Source organism: Falco punctatus (assembly GCF_963210335.1).
Source record: "Falco punctatus genome assembly, chromosome: 1".
Lineage (NCBI taxonomy): Eukaryota > Metazoa > Chordata > Aves > Falconiformes > Falconidae > Falco > Falco punctatus.
In genome coordinates, this window is record NC_137580.1 from 83,511,747 (window position 1) to 83,537,828 (window position 26,082).

General features: G+C 38.1%; 1 protein-coding gene and 1 long non-coding RNA gene across 4 annotated transcripts in view; one reads left to right on the forward strand and one right to left on the reverse strand.

The window, feature by feature from the left end:
• Positions 1-26,082, reverse strand: part of TMEM132D (transmembrane protein 132D) — a 261,285-nt gene that overhangs the window by 222,050 nt on the left and 13,153 nt on the right. The window lies entirely within an intron of this gene.
• Positions 16,754-25,914, forward strand: LOC308061715. The gene is made up of 2 exons (XR_013927329.1): positions 16,754-19,675; positions 19,721-25,914. It is a non-coding gene; the product is annotated as an uncharacterized lncRNA (long non-coding RNA).

Sequence of the window (26,082 nt, forward strand, 5' to 3'; positions counted from 1 at the left end):
GCTGGTCTATGTTAAATGAGTTTATGAGACCCTTCTATAATCTTTTATGCACTTAGAGTACTCAAAATACCATGTGCTCCAGTAATGCCTTTCCTGGCATCACCACCTGCCCAGAATTATTCATGGGAAAATCTCCTATTAGAGAGTTCTTTGGAAGTGTCTACCTCCTCATTGAAACAGCCAAATAGTACTAAGTGGTCGCAGCAATCAGAAATCAGGGAGTCACCTTACCAAATTCTTCTGAAAGCATTTCAACAGTCTTAACAGGGAACAGTTAAGAGTTGTGGAGGTTTATTGCTCTTCATTTTTTGCTTGAAGGAAAAATCGCAGAAAGGTTGTTCTCTGAAAATTTCTGCAGCTGTAATTAGCAAGTGTATCAAAGATGCTGCCAATTAGCTTAATTGGCGCACAGGCCAATTTGAGACCTGAGTAGGAAAGGCTTCTCATTACTTAAGAGGGGGAGGCAAGGAGAAGTAAACACCAAAAATTCTCATAAGCTTGCTGAAAAAACAGAGGAAGTAACTGACTGCTGCTCATGATGGAGTAACAGTTCATGATGAAGTATTTGAAGCTAATAAGCTCTTTTAAGAACGGTTTCAACTGTATTTCACTGAATCCCACACCAAGTGCTAGAATAATGATGATTTTCAGCTGGCTCTACTATAGTATCATCAGAAGACCAGCATAAAAACAAAAGCAAAAATAATCGGTCCATTTGGTATTAGTTTAAGCTCTGATATGAATTGTAAAGATATTTGGCTTCATCAGGGCAGATAAAAGAGCTGCGGTCTTAAGCACTGTGTACTTTCCAGTACCAGCAGTAGATAGCTTACATATCTTACTACAAGAGTCCTAATACTGCCCAATGCCTATTAATTCTGGAATGACAGACAATTAAAAGGCACGGTGGAGAAGTATTTATGTTGCCTTTAAAATAATTTCATAAAGTTCACCAATAAGGCAAATGTCAGATATACTAATCTCTTTAGTGAGCACTAGATTTGGTGAGCATCAGCTCCTGGTGTATATATGTACATATATACACACACACACTCCCATCATAAATATGCTAAGTAACACACAGAATTCAATCACTATCCAAACTAGAATTTTGTGCAGGTGAAGAAATCCAAACCTGTTGCTATTATTCCCTCTTATCTACATGAATAGCAGTCTGTTTTTTCTTAGTATAGAGCGTTAGAAGTAAAGCGAAGTACAACTCCTTTAATTATACAGCTTTTGAGGCTACATGCCCTGCCTCTGACTTTAGTGACGAGATTTCAGTGTCATGCAGCTTGGCTGTGGCTAAATTTATTCCAAGGAAGCCAAGTAAATCCATGAACTCGGTAAGGCTTAGTTGGCATAAGGGAACATCAAAATCAGACTGTTAAAAGAGTTGACAGTGCTCCATGATCATACTTAGATTCTACTTACCACATCTTGAACTATTTTCATAAATCACGTTCTGATTTAAGTGCAGCTCCAAACAATGGAATTTTTCTAGGATTGCTCATATGTTTGATCTCTGCATCTCAAGAGAATGTAAGAAATTTTATCTCAAACCTAAAACTATGGCCAAATAGAGTCAAGATCCAGAAACAAACAACTCCTCTTTGCTTCAACCTTAACTGGAATGGCCTCTTAGCATTAGTATTCTACAATCATAAGCAGTCAGCAAACTAAAAGAAAACATCTAAAGATAAAGAATCTAACCAAAACTACAAACCACAGGGGCTCTGTTGCATGGATAGTGTCTCTTGACCAAAATTCAGCTGCAATTCACATCATCGTTTCAAGTACTTAATGATTTTCAGTCTTTTACAGTGCAGATCCATTAGTTCGTCATTGTACTATGGTGAGATTAAATAAAGTTGTTATCCTGTGTTCATTAGCCTATATGAAGGTTTAATCTCTGACCAATTTCCAGTCTGCAGGTATTAGTTGCATGCGTAACTGATCAGAGACAGACAATAACCTTTAAGAAATGTTTCCTTCTTGACAATGTTCCAATAATCTGATGAAGTAGCATGTTTTCATGACAATAACAAAGCCAAACGGTATTTTTGTAAACTAAGTTAAAGGAAAATACTGTAAAAATCAAGTGATATATTCCTATACCCCAACGAAAACTTTATACTACTGGGGAGAAAAAAAAAGCATAACAAATCCCTATTTGCAGCCTTCATACCTAAAGTTTACATATATCCTACTCAAAAATACACTATTGTGCTTACCAAATACAGGCATGTAAATGATCCTATCAAGAGCAGAAGAGCACTTACTAATACATGCATTTCTTTCTGTATGTAAAACTGAGATGAAAAGAACTAAAGAAGGTAAACGTATCACAATTAGGTAAAAGAATAAGAAATGCACCCCTTATTTTAATATTCCTCTGCTAACTTTACATCACTCAATTCTGCAAGAAATTTCAGAGGGGCTAGCAGAATTTCAACCTTTGCTGATCAAGGTGTAAGCATTAACTGGTAACTACTCCCATTCATGTGAATGATGTTCATTCTAAAGTTTCGGCTGCAGTTTAACAGCTAATTTGAATGGTCTGCGTAAAGAGTACATTCAGCACATCTCATTTATGTGCTCATCTAAACAGGCGGCAACCACACAATATTATTGAGTGGATACAGCAGTTTTCTAATAAAGAAACTATGCACTGAGTAGCTTTTACTTAGAAGGTTTCCGTAGCTTGAAATCTGAACACTTAATACAGAAGAAATTAATTTTCTGGGGTACATATTCCCACTGACACAGGTGCTCTTATAGGAGAATTTACAGTGTGCATTATCTTATCAAATAGGAAGCAAAAGAAATGACCATTCAAGAAAAGATGTTACAAAAGACTTCACTTTATCCCAGATTTGTGGGAGTAGGGCTCCACTTTAAACGTGAAAAGCTAAATTCAAACTCCTATTGAAATAGGATCTGTGGATGATAGCGTGTAACTCCAGGAGCTGCCCTGCCCATTTAGACAAATCATGACTAGAATTCTTACACAGACGTTACATAGCACCGTTTATCTTGCTTAAGTGTCTCTGAGTAATGGAGAGGACACAAACATTGACAGACTACGGAAGATTCATTACCACTGAGGAGGGGAGTAAAGAACACAATGCTTTTCATCTCACTGTAACAGAATGGCAAGGGAATAAGTAAAACATGGTCAATATGCTCCTGGGAATACCTGACTAAGCATATTTTCTGCCTTATGCTGGAAAAGCAGCTCTTAACTGGAATCAGATTGTGACCACCGCACTCACAAAGCCCCTACTTTGGGGGTAGTCCAACAGATGTCAGCCAGGCCACTCAAGAAGGTACCAGTCTATTCTGATTCCTTCACAGTTCACCGGTATTCTCCTCTCCTTTGGGCACTGAGAACCTTTCAGCTTTGCACATGACGATGAAGTGTGCTAGACTGATTGAAGTCCTCTCTTCACCCTAAGAAGTCTGCATGTCATGGGCAATCAACATAGAATTTGTCATGTCAAGCTCTCCAGCAGGTTTCACCTGCAGAGTACAAGCATGAGTCAGAGCTGTCTTTCACACATTCCTCAGGAGGTCTTCCCTCATCATTGGGAATACACTCCTTTCCTAACAGGTCAAAGCTGTTACTTTTGATCTATTATTTTATGATAAGACAACCTATCAAGATGCAAAGAGTACAGCAAATCAAGACATGATCTCTGTGCAAAGGAAGAGCAACCTGAATGAGTTGTAACTTCGTAAAGTTGAGACCCGAGTTAATAAACAGTAGCAAGACAGAAGATGGCTGAATTTCATTGGAATAAAGGGACATGGTAGAATTCAGGCCAAAACTTAAATGTTAGCTTCTTTTACTTCACCAGGGAGCAAAACATGGAACATGATGGAAACACTGTGAGCAATGGGATTGTGCAGATTTGTGGTCCTTACTCAGATGACCTGAAAAAGAAAAGCTCACCAGGAAAGAGCCAACCAATAGCTATAGTATTTAAATGAAATGCACAATGTAAAACAAAGCATTGATATCACATAACCTGCACAGACAGTAGAAACGTCTTTATAGCAGGAATCACTACACAGAGATGCAAGATTATTTCTCTTGAAGCTGGCATCCTGTTAGTTGCATGCTTGCCTTCCTTTCCTGGTCCATGCAGATCTCCATAACCACACAGGAGTAGCTACTACTTCTGAAACCAGCTAGCTGGGCAGGTTTGCAGAAGCTCAGCCTGGACCGGCTGACATAACCAGATACTGGGAGGTCCTGTTCTGGGGTATAAAGAAATCAGTAACTTAAAGACACACAAGAAGAAGAATCAAAGACAGGACTTAAGAGGTCCTAACAAAAATGTCCCTAGAAACAATAGGATGAGGAAAAAGCTTTAACTGAGGTTTCTTCTGTCCCTGTTTAAGGACACCACAATGAAACAGACACCTTAGTATAAGGCATGCTGTATGTAAACTGCTCTGATTTACATATAATGGTAGTACAGAAAACATTTACAAGCACATATGCTCACTGACAAAGAGAAACCCCCAGTTTTATAAAAAAGGAGTTAAACCCAAAAGCTAACCTAGTTTCCAAACTTCGTTATGTGGAAATACCCTTACAACAGTCAATTCAGTGTTGAAAATTATCAGCAGCAGCTTGCTTTAATGATCCACTTAAGTAAATAACCTCCTGAATGCTGGTAAAAGCCATCCTGCATGGGGATACTCACTGACAGCTTGAAACAGAACAAATTACTGTTAGCTGCATAAAGCACTTAGGAAGTTTGAGTCCCTGTCACAGATTCTGCTGTTGCTAGCACTCTGCTGTGGAAACCAAGGCTAATTAACAAAGGAAGCAATAGCTGGATCATATTTAAAGACACAAAGGTAGATAAATATACTTTCTCCATGCTGGAAAAATTCAAGAGATGAAAAGGATAAAACCACCATAAGCCAGCATGCAGTGGTGATCTGTCAAAGGAGCTCTGACTTCATTATCACCTCCAAAGTACAGTTCTCCCATTGTGTCTCAGCCATGAACACAGCCCAGGGAGATTTCTAACCAGGCTACATGAAACATTTTCCTGGCACAGATCCACAGTTTTATGCTCTGAACCATCTTTTACGTTACATTTGGTTTCACTTCACCATTCTGATTTTAACAATACCACAGATAATAAATGGATATGTTTCACAACTTGGTAAAATAACCAAAATGACAGCATCTACCTAATGAGCCCCATAATTAAGTTATAATGAATCTTATGTAGTGTTGTGTAACTTGAACAGTGCAAGGAGCACTGAAAAGATACTTAAGATGGAACAGTTCTAACACTTCACTTTCCAAAGAAGGGATCAAAACAATCAATTGTTTACTCACACTGTTATTATTCCTGACAGCATTCAATTTAAGCCAACGCAACTACTCATGGGAGTAAATTTGTCATAGAAATAATGCTGCTGAAATAAGGCCTGAAAGGGATAAAGGTGACTATGTAGAAAGCCCTTCTTTGTGCAGTATCTAGCTAAAACTGTGCAATGCCTTCCTGTGAAGAAGTGGTTTACTCTTCTATCATGACAGGAAAGCCTGGAAGTTCCAAAAAAACTAATATCCACTTCAAAAAATGTTTTCTACTGATCAGGATTCAGGCATAAATGTGAGAAAATTAATCTCTATTCTTTTGCTCGTTTTCTCTATTTGATGAGCATTACCTCATTTCAATTTCTACTGGAAAAGTAATTAAAAATGAAATCAGGTCAATGAAATCAAAGAAATACTTTTACATTTCCTAACTGGTGGACAGACTTTTTAAAAAGAGGAACAGCAGATGACAACTGTTACTTGAAGTAAAATGCATGCCATTCAAACACCTGACAGCACCTGTGTGAGTAACCAGAACATTCTGAAATACATTTAATGGCTTAAGGATAAACAGTGGAAGGTGCTATATTTACTCAAGCAAGAGTAAATAAAAATTAAAAAAAGAATGCACCCCACCCCATTTTTCAAGATGTTTTGGCCAAGTGGTACCTATAGCTACTTTCCAAAAGAGGTATTGAGACAAGATTCTCAGCTTCTAATCATCCACAGCTACAGACACATTTCCAGGAAAACACAGCTTGTATCTCAAGACATTTCATAACTTCATGAAAATGCTGCACTTCTGGGTGAATTTTCAGGAGAGGTTAACACAAGAGAATGAGGGATCCTGTGCAATTACACAAACAGGACCAGCACACACTCTGCACTGATTGATGCTAATGGGTAGCTATAGTTCTTAGTCTTGACTCCAAGCCACTGCCATGGCACAACCCTAGGTGGGATTAACCCATGTTAAGCAATGGAGTCTTGAAAATTATAATTAAAATTACCTTAGCCTGGCAGAGAGCTGCTTAGATTTTAGAGCATATTCCTACACGAATACTTTTCTGCATTAGATTTTTATTACATTCTTTTTTTCAATTGAGACTGCATACTGCTGGATTGCCACATAAACCTCCAATTCAGGGTGATGCAAAAACATGCCACTAAGGAAGATGATTAACACCGTGGTTTTCTTGTTGACACAAATAGAATCAGGATTGGAGGATTCTGAAAAATTGTGCTGCTTCAAGCCTTCTGTGTAATGTTTCATGTATTGCAAATGTGTGGCTACAAAAGCTGAACAAGTACTTTTGCTTCATAGGCATTTGTGTCAGTATCTTATCTGGGTCTACTATGGGAATTTCATATTATCAAAGATTTTCCAAGAAAAGCTGGATGAAGCTCAATTTTATGCAGCCATGTGTGGTTTTGACACATGCAATCAAAAAATACAGTCTGATCCAAATCTCCACGCAGCCCATTAAAAAGGGATCCAAAGGACTTCAGATCAGCTTCTTCGTCTAGGATTTTGTTCCATGATACAAGCCAAGACAATAACTGATTGCTACAGAAGTTGTCTATATATTCACTGTGTTACAGAGAAGTTCCATGGTGCCAAGCCATGGCATTAATAAGAATGACATAGCTATGCTGATCCAGGAATAAGAGAGGCAAAACCAGTAATTGATATAACGGGCACAATCTAAGCTCCGTTGGGATTGCATTTAAAATAAAGCTTTGTGTTTCCCCATTGTCTAAGAAATGAATTGTGCCTTACTGCCAGGAGTCTGATTTTACAGCAGCAAAATAGTCAAATACTGGGATCAGGTAATCAAGTGACTTACATATACCTTAACTTTCCCAGTATACATACTAAATTAAAACCACAATCTTCCTGCTGACACAATCTATTATTTTATCAAGAAGTTCCATTCCTGCAGTTTATGAATAGAATACAGTTAGTTGGCTTTACTTAGCTCTCCTATTTTTTACAAGCCTGATCCTTGTACAACCTGGCAGCTTTTTAGCTCAATTGTATAAATGTCTTAATACCCTGCACTGATCTGGAATCAACACAGTTGCCGACACACGGATAAAAAGCATCTGGAGAATTTGTTGGTTGTTATTTCAAGCTGTTCATTATTCCTTGAGGACTCATATGAATACTCAGAACTATCATGCCTGCATTAATACTGCTCTCCTACACCTCTGGGTACAGTAACACTGTACATTAAAGATGCTTTAGAAAATTGTTTGTGAGTTGATATGCATTGGGATTACTTTGTACGGTCTGCAGCTTTGCACTAAATAAATACTGGAAAACTGCATGCTGTGAAGTAGACAGTTTGAACTCCTCAGTCTGGCCTTTGGAACACAGTTAAGAATAAAAATAAAGCATTGCTATTTACCAAGTTATATTTTAAATCTTGGATTTGGCAGACCTGTGATTAATAAAGACTCAAGGAACATTAGTAACGTTGTGCTTACAGACTAGCACTGGAAAACAATCATTCACGGGCTAGTGAAGGAGCATTTTGTGAGCTGTTCTTGCTGCCCATATGGAGGTGGAGACGCCCATTTTTATCACCGTGATGCAGTAAGACAAAGTATGATGAAAAAAGCTAACATGAAGAGAGCAAAATGAGATGCAAGCATCAGGGAATAAGAAGGAGAGAGAGCATCTAAAAACTCCTTGCTGGACTAGTGGGAGACAATCAGCCACTATTATACTGAAAAACTTAAGTCATGCGGTAAGAAATTTATTTTAAATACAATCCCAACAGAGCTTAGATTATGCCTATCATAGCAATTACTGGTTTTGCCTCTCTTATTCCTGGATCAGCATAGCTATGTCATTCTTATTAATGCCATGGCTTGGCACCATGGAACTTCTCTGTAACATAACAACTCTATCTGTTGGGCCTGACAAGGAAATACATACTTGGAACAAATATCTGTACTGTCTTGTCATTTCAAGTTTGCAGATATCTTTCACAACTTTTTCTTGTCTATACATACCAGAAATTAATTCAATAACTAAACAGTATAATCTGACTTTGTATTATTATAACATTCCTTATTTGAGGACGCTGAAAGCATTATAATATTGTTGTTACAACAAACTTTGCAGAAAAATTAATAACAACGAATTAAATTGACAATACAGATTTTCATTGCCCTTCTTGAATTTCCCCTTCCACTCAAAATATCAAAGAAAAAATACAAAGCAATTGCAGCTCTGTTTCAGTCTGTGCTTACAGCCTTAAGAGTTAATATGTCTTGTAACTATAGCCTCAGTCTGGTTTTCTCCTGTCTCAGAAAGAAGGAATTACAATAACTTGCACAGAAATATTAAGGATTCCTTTTTATTTGTCTTTATATGCAATCCTTAAAGGCTCAACATGGAAATACGAAGGTTTTTAATAAATCAAAGTGGGATCCATAGCTAAATCCATAACTTCTCAAAAGCACCAAATACCATGAGACTGCTTATGCTACCATAGCAATCCTTCAAATGAAGGCTATAACCACACTTTTAATGTTACCTACCAGTGCTACTGCACAAGTTTTTTCAGGCTTTAGGAGTTGAGTATTCATGATAGCCTGGGGTAAAATGGGAATAAATGCTGTGTTCATGCATGAACAGTCACTGCTGTTTGAAGAGATTTTCTGTTTAAGAAGGAAATATGCATGATACATAGAGGAACAGACTGTAAAGAGAGAGGACCTGAATCTGCTCTGCAGAGATTCCACAACCCAAATAATATTTACACAGAAGAAGAAACATACATTCAGATCAATCAGCCTTCTTTAGAAGGCCTTTAAGGAAGAAAGATCTGTAGAAAAATCTTCTCAAAGTGGGAGTACAATGAATAGTGGTATGGAGACATTCTCCAGTCTCACAGTGAAACAGAAGGAAAAACAAATGTGAGAAAGATGTGATTTGGAGCTGTGCTGTCTTGATCTCATTAATACACCACTCTGCCAGAAGCAGTAAAAACATGAACTAATGGCTTCAGCATATTCTGTAGCAGCTTTCCAATGGATGACATTTCATAGATACTGGTACCTACATCTGCTAGGTGAAAGCCAGTTCAGGTTTATCTGCCCACGCTACAATCATTTGTAACTTCAATGTATCACAAATCCAACTAAAACCCCTATACCTAGCAGTAACAGGGAATACTGAAGTATTCAACATAGATAGGTGAAAGGAGTACCATCTTATATCATTAATACTTTTTCTCATTTATTGTGGGGTGTGGGGTTTTGCCTCATAATACTCTTTCTATTAGATTTGGAGCTACCAGAAAAGAACCACTGGCAAGTTTCTCCATATTTAAATACACATATGCGGAAACAGAGAACACATCTATTAACAACATATGTAAAAGTGTTTGCCACATCCACTACATGATTAGAAGTTAATACTCATGAAGAAATGTGCCATGTATTTGTTTATATTAATGTTAATAACTTGCTAACTAATGATAAATGTATGATAATTTATTCTAAATTAAATGAAGGGTGCCCTAAAAACAGAGTAGGCAAATGAAAGCTGCTCACAGAGGTCTGGTATGTGTAGGTAATCTTGACTGGAGTGAAAATGACTGCGTGAGTGATATGTTAAGGCAAACGGGGAAGGAAGAACACAAAGTATCACAGGGTTATCTAAAATGCCATGCAAGACTTAAAATCTGCCATACTACCATTCCCAATGTTCCAAGGCCTACAAATGCAAAATATAATTATTTCTCCCTCTCTTAATAAATGTATTTTCCAACTTACAATGACATGCCTTTTAAAAGCTTTATATCTTCAAGGTTTTGTGCAGTGCATAAGGTCAGTCCTTCCTTGCAAATGGCAATGAGGACTCCATGAGAGAGTGGAGCAGCCATGACTGTGTTCCTTCCCTCACAAAGCCATGAACAAATGCCCTTGTTTATCTTTGGTTTTGTCCAGGTTTCAGCTAGGATAGAGTTAACTTTCTCCTTATTAGCTGGTGCAGTGCTGTGTTTTGGGTTTGGTGTGAGAACAATGTTGCCAATACACCCACCTTTTTAGTTGTTGCTGGGTGATGTTTATACTCAGTCAAGGACTTTTCAGTTTCTTGGGCCCTGCCAGCGGGAAGGCTGGAGAGGCACAAGAAATCAGGAGAGGACACAGCCAGGACAGATGACCTGCACTAGCCAAAGGAATATTCCAGACCACAGAGCATCATGCTCAGTAGATAATCCAGGGGAGGTTGTCTGGGGCTGGCCAATCACTGCTTGGGGACTGGCTGTGCATCAATCAGTGGGTGGTGAGCAGTTGTATTGTGCATCACTTGGATTTGGGTTGGGTTTTTCTCTTTCTTTCTTTTGGATTTTATTCCTTCCTCTCTCTCCTTCTCATTGCAATTATTTATTAATATTATTATTGTTGTTATTATTATTATTGTACCATACTGTGTGGTATTTAGTTGCTGGCTGGGGTTAAACCACGACAGGTTTCATCTCTCTAATGGTGTTATTTGTATACCGGAAATATATGTCGTTGCTGAGACAAGGATGTCACTGTGCAAACACATAGTTATTGTCTGTATATCTTACATAATACTCTAGGTACAGCCCAACATATTCCTTTTCTGGCTCTTTATTGTATTAAAAAAAAGGAAGATGGCTTATGTCATTATGTTTGGAAAGTCTCCCAAATTCGTGCACAAGGAGCAAAAGTTAACTAGAAAATTTATTTCATTCTCAGTATAATTCCAAGACATCTTCACTCAAACAGAATCCTTCCACTGTAGCAGACTTAGCAGATATGGAAAAACTGAACCCATAACTATTATCCAATCAACTCCACAATATTTCTTTCCACAGATAATCATACATGGAGTATATAGCACATGCTGAATAGCCCTCATTTGCCTCTGGCATCTTCCAACAGAAGAATGTCAGAATCTCTCATCTGTGCAATTCTTCTCCTACAGTAAAGATTTGTGAAACACTAGAAAGCAAGTAACAAGACTTAAGTTATTTCCTTTCCCTAAAGAGATATACATGGGCAAGGCCATATCAGGAAAATTTAAGTTTAAACTTGGAATGAAGTGTGGATAGCACAGCTGTCATGAAGCAAGCTGTATCTATCGAAGTTATTCTCAAAATCAAATATAACCTTCGCACCCCAACCACACTTCTCCTCTCCTTCCTTCCGTTTTCCTTCTGTGTACCTTCAACCCAGACACATTTGCATAGAACAAAATGACTAAGTATTAAACAGCACAAAACACAAGTTGGAAAATTTAAATGCAGAATTTAGTTTTTTTAAAAAGCATAGATTTTATATGGCTCTTCTTCCTCATGTACCCTCCTTTCAGTGTATAGTGAGAATCCACTTTCTTGAGTTATAAGCTCAACTTTATCCCCAGAGACCTTGTCATTAACAACAGCACTTCTTTTGGACAGACTGGGTAACAATGGATTCTGCATATATTACATAATGCTCTGGCCTATATAAATTGAAGACAAAGTTCTGAAGAAGGTCAAAAGCCATCAGGAACTCTCAGATCTCTATTTTTTCCACAGACTATCTCTGATGGTCATGCTTGGTCTTCTCATCATAGAATATTTTAGGTAGGAAAAGACGCTTCAGATCACAGAGTCCAACTGTAAACCTAACCACTAAACCATGTCCCTAAGCACCATGTCTACATAAACACCCCCAGGGATGGTGACTCAACCACCTCCCTGGGCAGCCTGTTCCAATGCTTGACAACCCTTTCCATGAAGAAATTCTAATATCCAGTGTAAACCTCCCCGGCGCAACTTGAGGCCACCTCCTCTTGTCCTGATGTTCCTGCAACATCCTCTGTCCCATTGTGTTACATTTGCAATTTTCTCCTTGCTTGGATCAAGGTATTATTTTGGCAAAGGTTAGTCCTGCTCCCACTGAAGTCCATGGCAAATCTTCAATGGAAACAAACAAATCTGCACAACCACAGGCTTTCAGAACCCAGGACAGAGTCTGACTGTTTTCTTCTGCCCTGCGTATGCCCCACGTGAAACAGCTGAAATCCATACCTGAACGAGAAAGATCATAATCTACCATTCTTCAAAGATCAGATCACAGACCCATAAATTTACTCCTGCCACTTGGCCAAGCTTAAGTGAAGGCTTAGCAGGAGAGAGCTCCTTTTATAACCAAACTTACAAAAATCTTAGCAAAGAACTGTCTCTTTACTTTGTTCAATTAATTCCTTGACTGCAATAGAAGGATACTCTGAGTGAAACCACACTCCCAGACTGTAATGATTATGCTAATCTACTGAAGAGGAAAGATGTGTATTAATCAAAATCTTGAGCTCAATCTCTCATTGTTCTTGGACTAAGTGATGAATATAGTAACACGCACTTGCCACAAGTACAGAAGGACTGTACTAAGATTTTACATTTATCTTGTGCTTGTGAATTAAATGCAACTCATGAAGTCTATCATGTAATAAAAGTTAAAAAGGAGCATTTTAGGGAAAAAATTAACATTGTCAGAAGATACAAAGTGGACAGCCAAACTGCTATTTCACCTCCACTTTCTACAGAGTATCATGTACCCTAAAAACCACAAGAGATAAATCACACATTGTTGCAAAAGGTTCTTTCTTTGTCTCCTAAAAAGCGTATTTTTATAAACAAAGATACATATTCCTTTTCTCCTGCCTTCCATAACTTGTATTCTCAGAATTCCAGAGATATTAGTGTACTACCTGGTAGGAATACAGAGTACAAAGTGTGCTGTACCCATCAAGCACCAAATACAGTACTACTCGCATAGGTAACATGCATGCCTGCAACGATCTTGTGTTGTCATCCTGGGATAGTAAAGTACTACTACTGTATGCCATCTCTCTCTGGCTAGCCTTATGCAGCCAGCTGGCTGCACTAAGAAATTCAAATCTCAATTTATTAAGAATATGCTGTTAACAAAATCTGGTGATCTATCGTATACACAGACATACAATGGAAAAGTGAATATGAATCAAAACAAAAGTGGCTAACTATCAAAGAGAGTACTAGTTCTAAAGCATGATGCCTAATTTGGCTAAGAGTATTCTTCTCTTCATAAAAATAATTTCAAACTCCAGAATCCCAAAGTGGCTTTAGAATATAAATTGTTAGATTATTTAAATTACTCCACAGGTTTCTGCTACAGAAGGGTTTACCCAGTACTCAGTTTCCAACAAGCTGTTGCCAAAAAAGCTAGTCACACACTGATTTGAAGCATATTGTCAAAAGGACAGCCAGGCGACCACATACAACGGGGACTCAGTAATGGTCTCAAGGCTGTGTATATGTGCTGTAACAGAATTCACAGAAGTTAGGGAAAAACTCCCAGCAACCTGTAAAGCTAGTTTTACTCCACTAAAAACAAAACAAACAAACAAAAAAAAAAAAAACCTGAAACTTTCTTTTACGAGTTGCACCAAGGGTAAATTTTCCACTGTTGGTTCCAGCCTACATGAAAAAGGGACTGTATTCTGAAATCACTTGCTAGGTATTTTTAAATGTAAGAGGTCAATGAAAAGTATTGCAGAATTCACTATTTCCCAATTTGAGTCTAAGTCATTAGAATACAAACTGCATCATAAAAATAGCTTATATGCACACTGACACTCACATATTCCTAGAGCAACTGGAAGTATGCCTAGTTCACAGTAAGCTATATTAGATCATTGTACACATGAACCAGAGAAAATTTAATGTAACTAAGTGAAACACATTTAGTTAAGGATTTACACCACCCTGACTATGTGTCCCTGCACAACTGGTCCTTGCTTTCAGATTCAGACTAACAGTGTTTCTCCTCAAAACCTCGTCCAGGCCTCTCCAGCACACAGGAAGGCAGAAGGGCAGAATTTTCATCACCGCAGAGGCCCTGCTGTGTCTGTTCTCTCTCTCAGACGTCTTTCAGACTCTGGAAGACATACAACTACTTTATCTTCATCCTGCTTGTCACACAAATGGCTCCCTTCATAACACAGACAGGAAGGATTTACAATAGAGCTTGCTAGGTAGGTGAATAGCTCATTTTTCCTCCCACTGTACATATGACTCCCATTAGTACTAATAACTCATAAGAAATAGACAAATGCCTTTGAAAAATCCGAATGAGTTATCTTCAAGAGCTTCCTTTCCATGCAGTAAATCTCCATGAATTTTTTCCTAATATAGTGTATAGAGATCAATAACCATTATACTCTAACCAGCAGGAAGTAAGACTTAGGCAGCCATTCTTGTAATATAACCATATATATACACATATAAATGTAACCTGCCACTCTGGGCAGGTGAGTGAACAGCCAAAAAAAATCCTTTACAATTGTGTCCAATGTATTTTATTTCTTTCCTATTTATGCACACAAAATACTCTTTAACCATTACATTAGCATTTGTTTCTTCATTCTGTTCAGCCAAAGTCAAGCTAGCTTTCCCTTTGGCTCACCTGATGTGAGTTTGCATGACAAGGTTTTGGTAGCAGGGGTGCTACAGGGGTGGCTTCTGTGAGAAGCAGCTAAAGGATTCCCTCATGTCAGACAGAGCCATTGTCAACGGCGCCAATGGCTCCAAGATGGACCCACTGCTGGGCAAGCCTGAGCCCATCAGGGACAGTGGCAGAGCCTCTAGGATAGCGTATTTAAGAAGATGGGAAAGAATTCTGGGCAACTGCAGCCAGAGAAAAGATTCCCCTGCAGCCTATGATGAAGACCATGGTGAGGCAGGCTGTCCCCCTCAGTTCACAGAGATTCACAGTGGAGTGAATACCCATCTGCATCCCTGGGAGGACCTCATACCTGGGCAAGGGGATGCGCCCAAAGGAGGCTGTGAACCCGCGACCAGCCCATGCTGGAGCAGCTCCTGGCAGGAACTCTGGCCCTGTGGAGAGAGGAGCCCAGGCTGGAGCAGGGTTGCTGGCAGGGCTGGGGACCCATGCTGGAGCAGTTTGTGAAGAACTGTAGCTTGGAAGGACTCACAATGGAGACATCCATGGAGGAATCTCTCCCATTAGAGGGACCCCATGATGGAGCAGGAAAGAGTGTGAGGAGTCCTCCCTCTGAGGAGGGACACATGTGATGAACTGACTGCAGTTCCCATTCCCAGTCCCCCTGCGTCACTCGGGGGAGGAGGCAGAGCAATCGGGAGTGAAGCTGAGCCCAGAAAGAAGGGAGGGTTGGAGGGAAGGTCTTTATTTAGTATTTCTTTTCTCATTGTTCTACTCTAATTTTTATTGGTAATAAATTAAACTAATTTCCCCCAGTCAAGTCTTTTTGCCAGTGATGGTAATAGGTAAGTGATCTCTCCCTGTCCTTAAGACACAAGCCTTTTGTTGTATTCTCTCCCCTGTCCAGCTGAGGAGGGGAGTGATAGAGCAGCTTTGGTGGGCACCTGGACTCCAGCCAGGGTCAGCCCACCACACCTGCACACAGAAAGACTGAAATTGATTGGATTTTTTTTGCATCTCTGAACAATTAGTACTAATAGGCTCTCCAGGATCAAGAGTCAGATTCTAAACTGGTATAAGCTGAAAGAGAGTGAAATATTTATTTCATCGGTTAACACCAATGGTGAGAATGATCACACTAAATCTCTCAGGACTCAGTTTTGTACTGCATCTTCATTCCAAAAAGCCATCCAAGACATTTTTCAATTCTTCTTTGAGGAAGAATAATCTCCTTGGACTCAAGTCTAGAATTTCATGAAGTCATTGGTTTAGGATCATTGGATGAAATTTTTGTGAAGCATCTTTTCAACACATCTCAATAATGCTTTGAGGAAATAATTATATAAGAATGTGTTTAGTTATAAAACATATTGCAAATTTTCCATTCCATTCTTAGGCTGTGTTATTGGCTTAGTAATTCCTCCGTTTTCTGTCAGCAACAGAACTTGACTTATTGTTAAATAAAAAATAAGCAGATCTTAATGTAATTGGAGTAAATTAACTTACTTGTAACAAGCTATCTGTATTTTAAACTGCCTGTTGCCTGATGTAGTTATTTCATACACTGGCACATTTTCTGAAAAACAGTTTTTAAAAATCTGCTTTTTTTAATGGCTGATAAATAATACAACCTTAATTAAGGTATTTCCCCCCAAATAGGAATTTCAAATTGTTTTTTCTGATACGTCAAAAAGGTTAAAACATAAAAGAAGGAATTCAAATGCAAAGTTTTCTTCAGGTAACTTTTAAAGTTGAAAACAAAACAGATGACAGCTTTTAAAGAAAAGATTCTAGAAAGGCTTACCATGTTAGGAAATAAAAGCAGGGAAACTGCATGCATCAAATATGTGTGCTGTGAAAGCAGAACTGACTAATTAGAAAGTTTCTCCTCCCATTAAAATCAAAAGGGAAAAATTCTGTTTCCTGTTAAGTAAATCCATAGTAATTCCTCAGAAACTGCTCTGCCTTTACATCAAGGTAACAGGCAGCTTAGTCAGGGGTTTTGAAAATCAGATAAAAATTAAGCTCTACAAGTTCTACCTACACACATAGAGCAAGCCATTTTATAAAAGGTTAGTCATGTTTTAATCAGCAGAGGACAACGACATGGACTAAAATACAATTCGTGTAATGTTAATAAAACTTTAGAAGCGTCTGGTTCATTAAGTGCTCACAGAATGCCCTGGTGCACTCAAGGGGTGAAAGCAGACTGTGACACAGATTGGAAAATTAAACCTGGACACATTAATTTTTTAGATTTAGGCAAATCAAAAGCATATGCAGAATTTATTTTTAAAGGGTTTTTTTGTATTATCCCTTCATTTACATTGTAGTCTGAACCATAAATGCTAAAGAATTTGTCTTTTACCCATATGTAAGTGGTCTGTAACTTCGCAACAAACTTGGAATATTTTGTCCTATCTGAGAAACGTGAAACATGCACAGTATGGTCTCATGCCACCTGCAAATGAGAAAGTCAAGTAAGATTTACAGTTCAGAGCAGCAAAACACCAAAAGCTTTGGGAAAGACTAATTTAATACATCTGTCATATACAATTACATGATAAACTGTAATCCAAAACCTCTATTTTTTTCCCCTCTTCAGGCATAAAAGAGCCAATTGTCCAGGCTCGGAATTAAACATCTGTTTCACAAAACAAAGATATTAACCTCCAGGTTTTTTTATGAACCAATAAAATTCAGTCATTCAGCACTACTCAGGAACAGTTTTCTCCATTACACAAATTGCTACAGCCAATTCCTCAGCATAATCCACTACAGTGACTGAATATGAAAGGTAGTGGGTAGACTGTTATTAATACAGTGATCAGATGCTTCTTTTAGTAATTCAATATATTTATTTAAAAAGGTTTTGCTGCTGTTTCTGTTATTGGATTCATATATGAATCCAATAACTTGTTTTTAGGAAGCAGATATGGACTGTACTGTGCACACAAGATGCATGAAAGCTTTATTTGGGAATGACAAAAAAGAACTATCCTGCAAGATAGCAGTCATTTGTGTAATCGTGGCAAAAAGAAAATGCAGTTAAAATCTATGATCAATGGAAGTCTTAAGAACAATCCTATCAATGTGATTCTGCTTGGAAAGGACATCAGAACTTGCAGATGTTCAGTCCCTTCATGTTGCCTCACAGAAACTGGGAAAATGGAGGGCTGATTTGGCATAGATGTGGTTTCCCTCTCCTCTGCCCCTCCTCATCCCCCTGAAATTTCTAATCCTCTAATCTAATCTTATTCTTCTAATACTAAACTCCTGCTGCAGGCAGGACTTCCACCACAGTTCCCAGGATTTTTTTTCACAATCTTATCAATATCACTATTAGGAAGTGTTTTCTTCCATTTTAGTGTAAGATACTCAACACAACACCTGGTATTTCTCCTGCTTTAGGAATATTGAAGGGATATAAATTAATTCTGGTATTTCATTTTAACTTCTTTTTTTCACATTTAAGAAACCTTAGGTGCAGCGCCAAGCTGAAGGGTACAGGATATGAAGAAATCCATAGTTCTCCACAAGAGTCAGTAAATACAGGCAAAAGGAATATTACTGGAAGCAACTTCTGGCAGGTAACAGGAATTTGTCGTATAGTATATAAGAGAGAGCCAAGGCCTCAAAATTTAACTGTTCATGGACATTAATACCTCTCAGACTAACAATTCACTGATGTAAGCAAAGAGATTTTGATTAGTATTCTTACAGAAGTCTGAGCGTTATGATAGTAGCCCAGGCTGGCTGTGCTATAGAGCCATTCCTTCAGACAGACAGCATGGGAATCTTGAAAAATATCCAGTCTGATGAACTAACCTCTACACATCTCACTTCAGCTGCTTGCACCCTGTTGCTAAGTGCAATTTTGTAGATGATGCCAGGGAAGCTGGCTCACAGTCCCTGATCATAGCTCATTAGGTTCCTTAAAGACTTGAGAAAACACTGCACTTCATAAAGTTGACAAACTAATGGCTAATGCACTCACCCATCCATTCTTCATTGAATTCATGCTGTTAACGCATTGCTCCACCTTTTCCAAAACAAGAAAGAGCTTGCAGCATCAACAACACACTGTGTTGTGGCTTATGACAGGACTGAGCTAACAAATTAAGAAGGTGCAGATACTGGAGACAATCAGGTGCTGTGCAAAACCTAAACAAGTCTTCAGGTATGGTATCTATTCAAAGCACTTCTCTAAAATTTAGGTAATTTTTTGTACCTAAATAATACAAGACCTACCCCACCATGTTAGCCATTTTCCTACTATTAGTTCTCTTTCAATTATCAAAAGTCAGTTTCTACCATCCTGTGCATTTTGTGGGGGTTTCTGTTGAGTAGGACTTTGCAAAGTATGAGTAAGGATGAGTGAATCTATTCTTCAAGCAGCAAAACATTCTATTTCAATGGGATTTTTCTTCTTGGTGAATTGTATCAGAACTGGACTTGTCACTCTAACCAAATCAGACCATGAGTGTGTAACCTCACTCATAGGAAATTTCAAATGATGAAAAATGCATAAAGAAAAATGCACATATTTGGTTTTATTTCCACCCACTCCTACTCATTTTTCAAGAACATTGGGAGGAAGAAGTCTCAGTCATATTGAAGTCAATGACTCCATCTGCAGAGCTAGGTTTTTATCTCATGTATGGCACTCTGTATAAGAAAACATGAAAATAGCACCTGTCTTCAGAAAGTCATCAGAAGACATCAAGAAAGCCCCCAAAACCTTCAAAGTGTCATCATACATTTAAAGATTATGTAAGGCTGTTACATTTAGAGGAAATATTTGGGTGAGGGACGGAAGAAGTGAAAGGCTTTTGTAGTAAGAACCCTGTTGTAGGAAAGTTCTGTCATCAAATCAGGTCTTTCATGAAAACTCAGACTTATCTCTAACATTGAAAAATGGAAAAAACGTGATAACTGTAAAAACAGTTCAAGATGCTTTTAAAGCAATCTTTAGTTCTGTATTTCGGGTATTAGGAGTTCAGAGTGAATTGTGGGCTTTAAGATATTAGTGACTGATCTAATAGTGACTTAGATTTTCAATACAAAGAAATTCTGACAGCAGAAGGTAACAGTCAAATTGAGTAAGTACAGTGGAACAGAAACACTCAGTTGAAAACAAAAGTATGCTGCTATCTACAATGAAAAAAGCAGTATAATTTCAAATTATTCTGGGGTACTGGCATCGTGCTGTACTGCCTGGCTTTGTCTCCTGTTTTCAGGCATTACAAATTTGTATCAGGAGATGGTTTATATATCTTCTTAACAGCTGACTACATTTCTTAATCATCACCCTAAAAAAAAAAAAAATACAGAATAAAATAGCAAAACAGGGGTTGCACTTCCTTCTTATTTTTAAGTCAAAGAACTGCTTAAATAGAATTATCTGTTAAGTATGACATCATTCCATTCTCTACATGAAGCAAATTAATTTAGCCAAAATTTAAGACCTCTTCATCAAATTTTGTTGTAATTTTAATGGTTCTTAGTATCACATCAGCTGCAGCCAAGGTTCTATCCACTAAGCTGGGAGCTGTACTAAAGTTTTCAAAAGAGTGAAAACCTAGATTTTCTACTGCTCTGCTCCCTCAGTGTGGGAATGTTCACCAGCATTCAGCCTTCACCACTTCCCTCTGTGACATTTCTGGATGGACTTTCAAGAAAGCACACATCATTGCTGAGACTGACTGAAAATCTCTCCAGTCATTTTGGTGCCTAAATTTATAACCAAGTACTTCTAAAAATCTAGCCTTCATCTACAGAGTGAAGGCGTAAAACCTCTAAAGAGATGTATTCGTGCAATTTTGTTATCTTAAAAGAACAAGAAAAAAAGTCAACCAAGAACAGTTCATGTCTCACATAGTCACTAAATATTATACACTTCCATGTTTGATTTTAACTATATGGAAACAAAAGAGATATTAATTAAAAAGGCAGCTACCATAAGCCAAAATTGGAAAGCAAAAAGCCTCAAGCAGTTCTTTCGAGGATTTTACAATGTCTGACAATTTCAATTATTAGCTACCTTTCTGCCCACAGAGATCACAATTCGCCAGTAAACTTGCCCTTTCAATTCACTCAAAGCTTCAATCTATTCCATCTGTGCTCTCTGAACCTTTCATTTCCAATAGGTTCAGGCTAATTCAGAGCAGCCAGTGAGGCTGACAAGCTCTACCTTCTTCCACATCCTTAGGGCTACATGCTGACATCTTAAAAAGAATTTATAAATAAATATAATGTCACTTCCTTCACACAACAAAATAATTGATTTGAATTCCATTAAGGAAGCACATAGGTGTAATTAGGAACCAGTCCATGACTCAGTCATTTGCCCCCATGCTGGTCTAACCATCCCACTGTAATAAAATAAAACACTCCTGTAAGTTAGAGACTTTGACCTAAGAGCTGCAAGACGGACATAATTTTTAAAAAATTGTAACTCTGATAAGCTTTTGTAACAGTCCTTTGCATCTTGATACACACACACTAATAGCAGTGGTGCTTGTGACAGATTAACAATTCCCAGATGGCATTTGCCTACTAGTAGGTACATCCTGGTGGTGGAAGAGAAAACAGGGGTCAGAAACAGGAAGCCTATGCAAGACACGATGAGCCATTAAGATGTACCAATTTAGTCACAGCACTAGTTCATAAGGAAAGAAAAAAAAACAAGTGACTAAGAACCGGGAACTGCCTGCATGATAGGCAGATGTGAAAGATCTTATACAATAGTAGTCTGTAATGCTTAGTACAGAGCTGAAAGCCAAAGAGAAAAATGTTAGGCCGACCCAGATCCATGATTATGAAAGGGGGATGCTCAGTTTTTTGGAAACTGTTGCAAGAGTAGCCATTGCTGATGGCTGAAAGCAACCACAGCTATGCAACTGAGGCAAGGAAATAAAATCCAAATTTCTTCCTGGAAACTCCTGGGTCTTACATCTTCATTACCATACTGCAAACTTCTGTCATCACTGCGACAGAACTCAGCTATTCAGAATTGGCTGGCTGGATTTAAAATATAAAGAGGTTTCCAAAATCTTGCAACTCACTATCAAAATACTCAGCATAAAGGTAAGTAGTGTCCACTTCAGGTTGGAGAAGTATAGCTGAATCCAGAATTATAAAGTGGAATGATCACCACATTATCAACAACAGTGGGAGACCTTCCCTCCCCTTCAAAAATTTCAACCAAGCCATAAAAAGGAATTTACTGAGGGAGAGCTGGGACTAATACTATTTGCTATCTAAAATTATCGTATCTTTGTCTAACTTGCATGGCTTTACCTTGGTCATCATTATTACAAGCATACTTTTAGTTTAAAAGTGTTGCTGTTTTATAGATGGAATGGGATGTTATTTTGGTAAGTCTTATCAGCTGAAAACGGCAATTTTAAATATATCAAGTGATTACTGTCAAAGTTTTTACCATTTTGACTGGTTTGCATGCCACTCTATAGGCTTGAACAACATCCAATTGCCACAATCATGATTTTTTTTTCTACAAGTGGAGAATGAAAAGGCCTGGGAACAGATTACTGGAGGTACAGCTTGATATTACAAATAGAACACATAATTGCAGGCTACAGAGGCTTACACTCAGCCCTTTTTCATTTCAGGTCTGGTGAGCATGTGGCGTCAAGGTGAGATTATTCAGTCCTGTATTTGTTGGAAAGCTTTTCTTTTTGGTGGGTTAGTTTTCCATCAGATCAGGGAGCTGAACCACCTCAATACACAACTGCTGTACAGTTCGAGGTGGTGTCTGAAAAAAAAAAAGCCAAAAACAACCAACCTAGCCTAAATAAAGGAGAAAAAAAAATTAGTTTTCAGCTGGATTCATCAGCTCTCTGCACGACACATTACTCAACTGCATAAATGCCAATGCCACACAAGAGAGAGAGAGGTTGCAGCAGCCCCAGCTGAGGAAGATTTAGCCTACTGAGGAGCCATATCATCCATGCTCATTTTCAGAAGAGATTCAGCCAACTAATGATTACAATTTTTCTTCTGGCTGCTTACAGTCTAGATTTAATTAAAAAAAAAAAAATCAACACCCAAAATACAGGAAAACACCACTGTTCAACTACTGTGCTAACAGTATACCTGTAAATTGCTTCTAAAAAAAAATAATTCCAGGAAATGTCTGTCGTAACTGTTTTCTACAGCCAAATTATAAAAATTCTGCACATTTCTCCTGTAAAGCTAGACCTTGACTCCAAAAGACTTATTGTTCCTTGCTGTGGTTTCAGAGCACTTAGCACAGTTTTCATTGCAATACAAAAAAATACGTCATTTCATTATTTCTTTCTCTTAAGTTGCATGGCATCTATAGCACCACACAATGCATCATTTCTCTGTAACCAACACATTTGACGACTACTTGCCCAGGGCACAAGGCAAAATCTATTGCGAGAGATGTGCAATCTACTTCAGTTGAGAAGGAAACAAAAAACTTTTCAATATCACATTTTGCCAGCAGGTCAAGGAAGGGAACCGAGGGCACTTGCCAACTATGAGAGCTTTCATTATGCAAAGGAAAGAATGCTGAGAAAAAACCCTTTACTACTGGAAAAAGAGGTGAGAATTAAGAAGTTCACATGAAGGAGAAAATCTTTTAGTGCAAAAACAAAAGGAGTAACTTTCAACCACTGAATGTAAAGAAGTAGCTGAGCATCAATTATTTTAGTTTTCCTTTCAGGTTCATGAAATAAAGTATGTATAAACCGTTCCACATAAGATTATTCTGGAAACAAGCAAAAATCAAATTTGGCTGTTTGTGACTTGAATTTATCATAGGCAAAATTAAGATTTCTTTAGTCCATGAAAAATTACAGTAGTTCAGTATTTGTTTTAGTCTGAAACGAAAGTTAAAATTTCAGTTGTCACCCACCAAGGATCTTCTACTGATTTAAAAAAATCAGAGCATTTCACTTGTTTTGCTGAAAAGAGCAAAGCTGCTTCTCCAGTTTTTTATCATCAGCCTACATGGCATATGCCCAGTTCCCCATTCCCCTGGATCAGCTAAGTTCTTTAGCCAGAATATATATGCAAGAAACATTTCCAGTGATTTTGAGAAGCACCTCAGAAAAACAGCTCTGACCCCTGGCCATTTCGCAGAGAAAGAATTGTGTCCTCTTAGTTCAAAATACTTTAACTAATGTGAGGGCAACTCTGCAGTTTGGTAGCATAGCAGTTTTACAGAATCAGGTCAAACGTGTAACTTGCCTGTGAGCTACGGCATACGCATATGTGAGGGAGTCTGAGGATGTCAGACCTCCTGGGACCGTTCTGGTGAGGAGTATTGTCTGTGTACATACTATATGCCTGAAGCAGGCCACAGAGCACAGGAAGCAGATGTGATTTTCTTTATTATGTGGCCTTCACAACCCCATTCTTCACTATCAGTTCTTACTCTGCAGAGTAGTAGCACAGAACAGAATACAGAGTTTGCTATTTATTTCTTCTTCTTGTCTTCCAACTTTCACATATTTCTTCTTACTTGCCCTCAATCTCAGTTTTCTGGGCTCCCAGCTAGGTTTCCAACTATTTTCTGGTAACGCCTACAGGTCAGTACTAAAAATTCCATGTAATCTCAAAATCTAAGATTACATAGTCTGTTTTCCTCCATTATTCCTTCTGTTCATTTCAGTGCTAAAAACAAGACTTGGACTTGCAATTGGAAGGAAACCAGTAATGGCACTGACCTATAATTAAGGAGGTAAGAGAATGTGCAAGCACTACGGAGGAATTTGCTTACTGAGTGTCTGACAGAAACATTTATTCAGTCATTGGAGAAGAAAATGAAGAGGTACCGGAAAGCAGCGTTTGCAAAGGATCAGTCTGATTTAGACCAAAACAAATACAACAGATCATCTATTCCTAAAACAGATGTCAAAGAAGCATAAAACATAACTGAAAATACTACAATAATTCCACAGGCTCCAGATGAGATTTTGATAGTGCCTGTCTGTCAGAAGATAAAACAAGTGTGCGAATGTGTATTTTCTCTGACAAATTGATCCAACTGGCAGCGAACACCTGCAACAAGTCAAAGACCATACCCAAGAAGCTGAGGGAATGATGCAGTGTCACCACACATAGGAAGACTAGGATGGCTACTACTCTCAGGTTGAAAACACAAATGAGAATGTACTTATTAGTAGAAATATGATGGGCTTTAGCACTTCACAGTATGAACAGAAACACGAGAAAGTCCTGTTACATCAAATAACATCCTGCAATGCTCCCTTTGCACTTTGGGGGGAATTTTTCTTCATCCCTCGATCTTCACTGTCTCCTAGCAACCTTCCAGATAGAAGTTGTAGGCCCCATAAAGACAAGGTTTGACAAAGCTAATTACCTGAGAGATCATCCTATGACCTACTCCAACAGTTAAAATAATCTGAGGTCTGGGAATACTCTCTCCTGCACCTGAAGACAGTTACTATAAGGACATCTCTGTGAGGGATATTCAGTTTTGAATACGCTGTTCCTGATCTAGACTGCCAAAGCCAAGATTTGTTAACACTGAAAAATATGCTACTAAATTCACCATTCTCTTCTGAAGCTGCTGAAAAGAGAACAGCTGAAAAGAATCTCCTTGTGAACCATCCCTACTATTATTATTCATGTAATTTGATTACTTGATGAGAACCTATATTGCATATGCAGACATTCTAAACATCCAGACTATAAATACCATAACAAATGTCTGCTATATATAGTATTTTCCACTTACAAGCATTTCTTTTTTTTTTTGTTTCCCATGGTCTGATCCAAACCACATCCATAATTATGATAGGAATAAAAGAAAGGATAAAAAGAGCATATGGCTGCATAGAATTATAAAGAAAACAAAAATAAATGCTTCAACAGTGATTATTGCACCATTACTCTGATCTATTGCTACTCAGGTAAAGAGTGTAAATAAAAAGGCAAGAAAAGACACAGCTGATGTTGAAATACATGTTTTAGACTACTGCAGCAGAAATGGCAGGGAACATTTAAAGCAATACCCAAAGTTACAATACGACAAAGGGGGTTAAAAAAAAAAAAAAAGGTAACAGCAGCAGCAAGCAACTGCATAAAAAAAAGGTAACAGCAGCAGCAAGCAACTGCGTAAGGACCACAGATCGTCAGTATTCACCTTAGATAGCATTTCATCCAATACACAAATGAAGCATTAACAAAAACACAGAGAAAGGAGCACTGAGATACCACTTAAAGTATCAGCCTGCTTGATA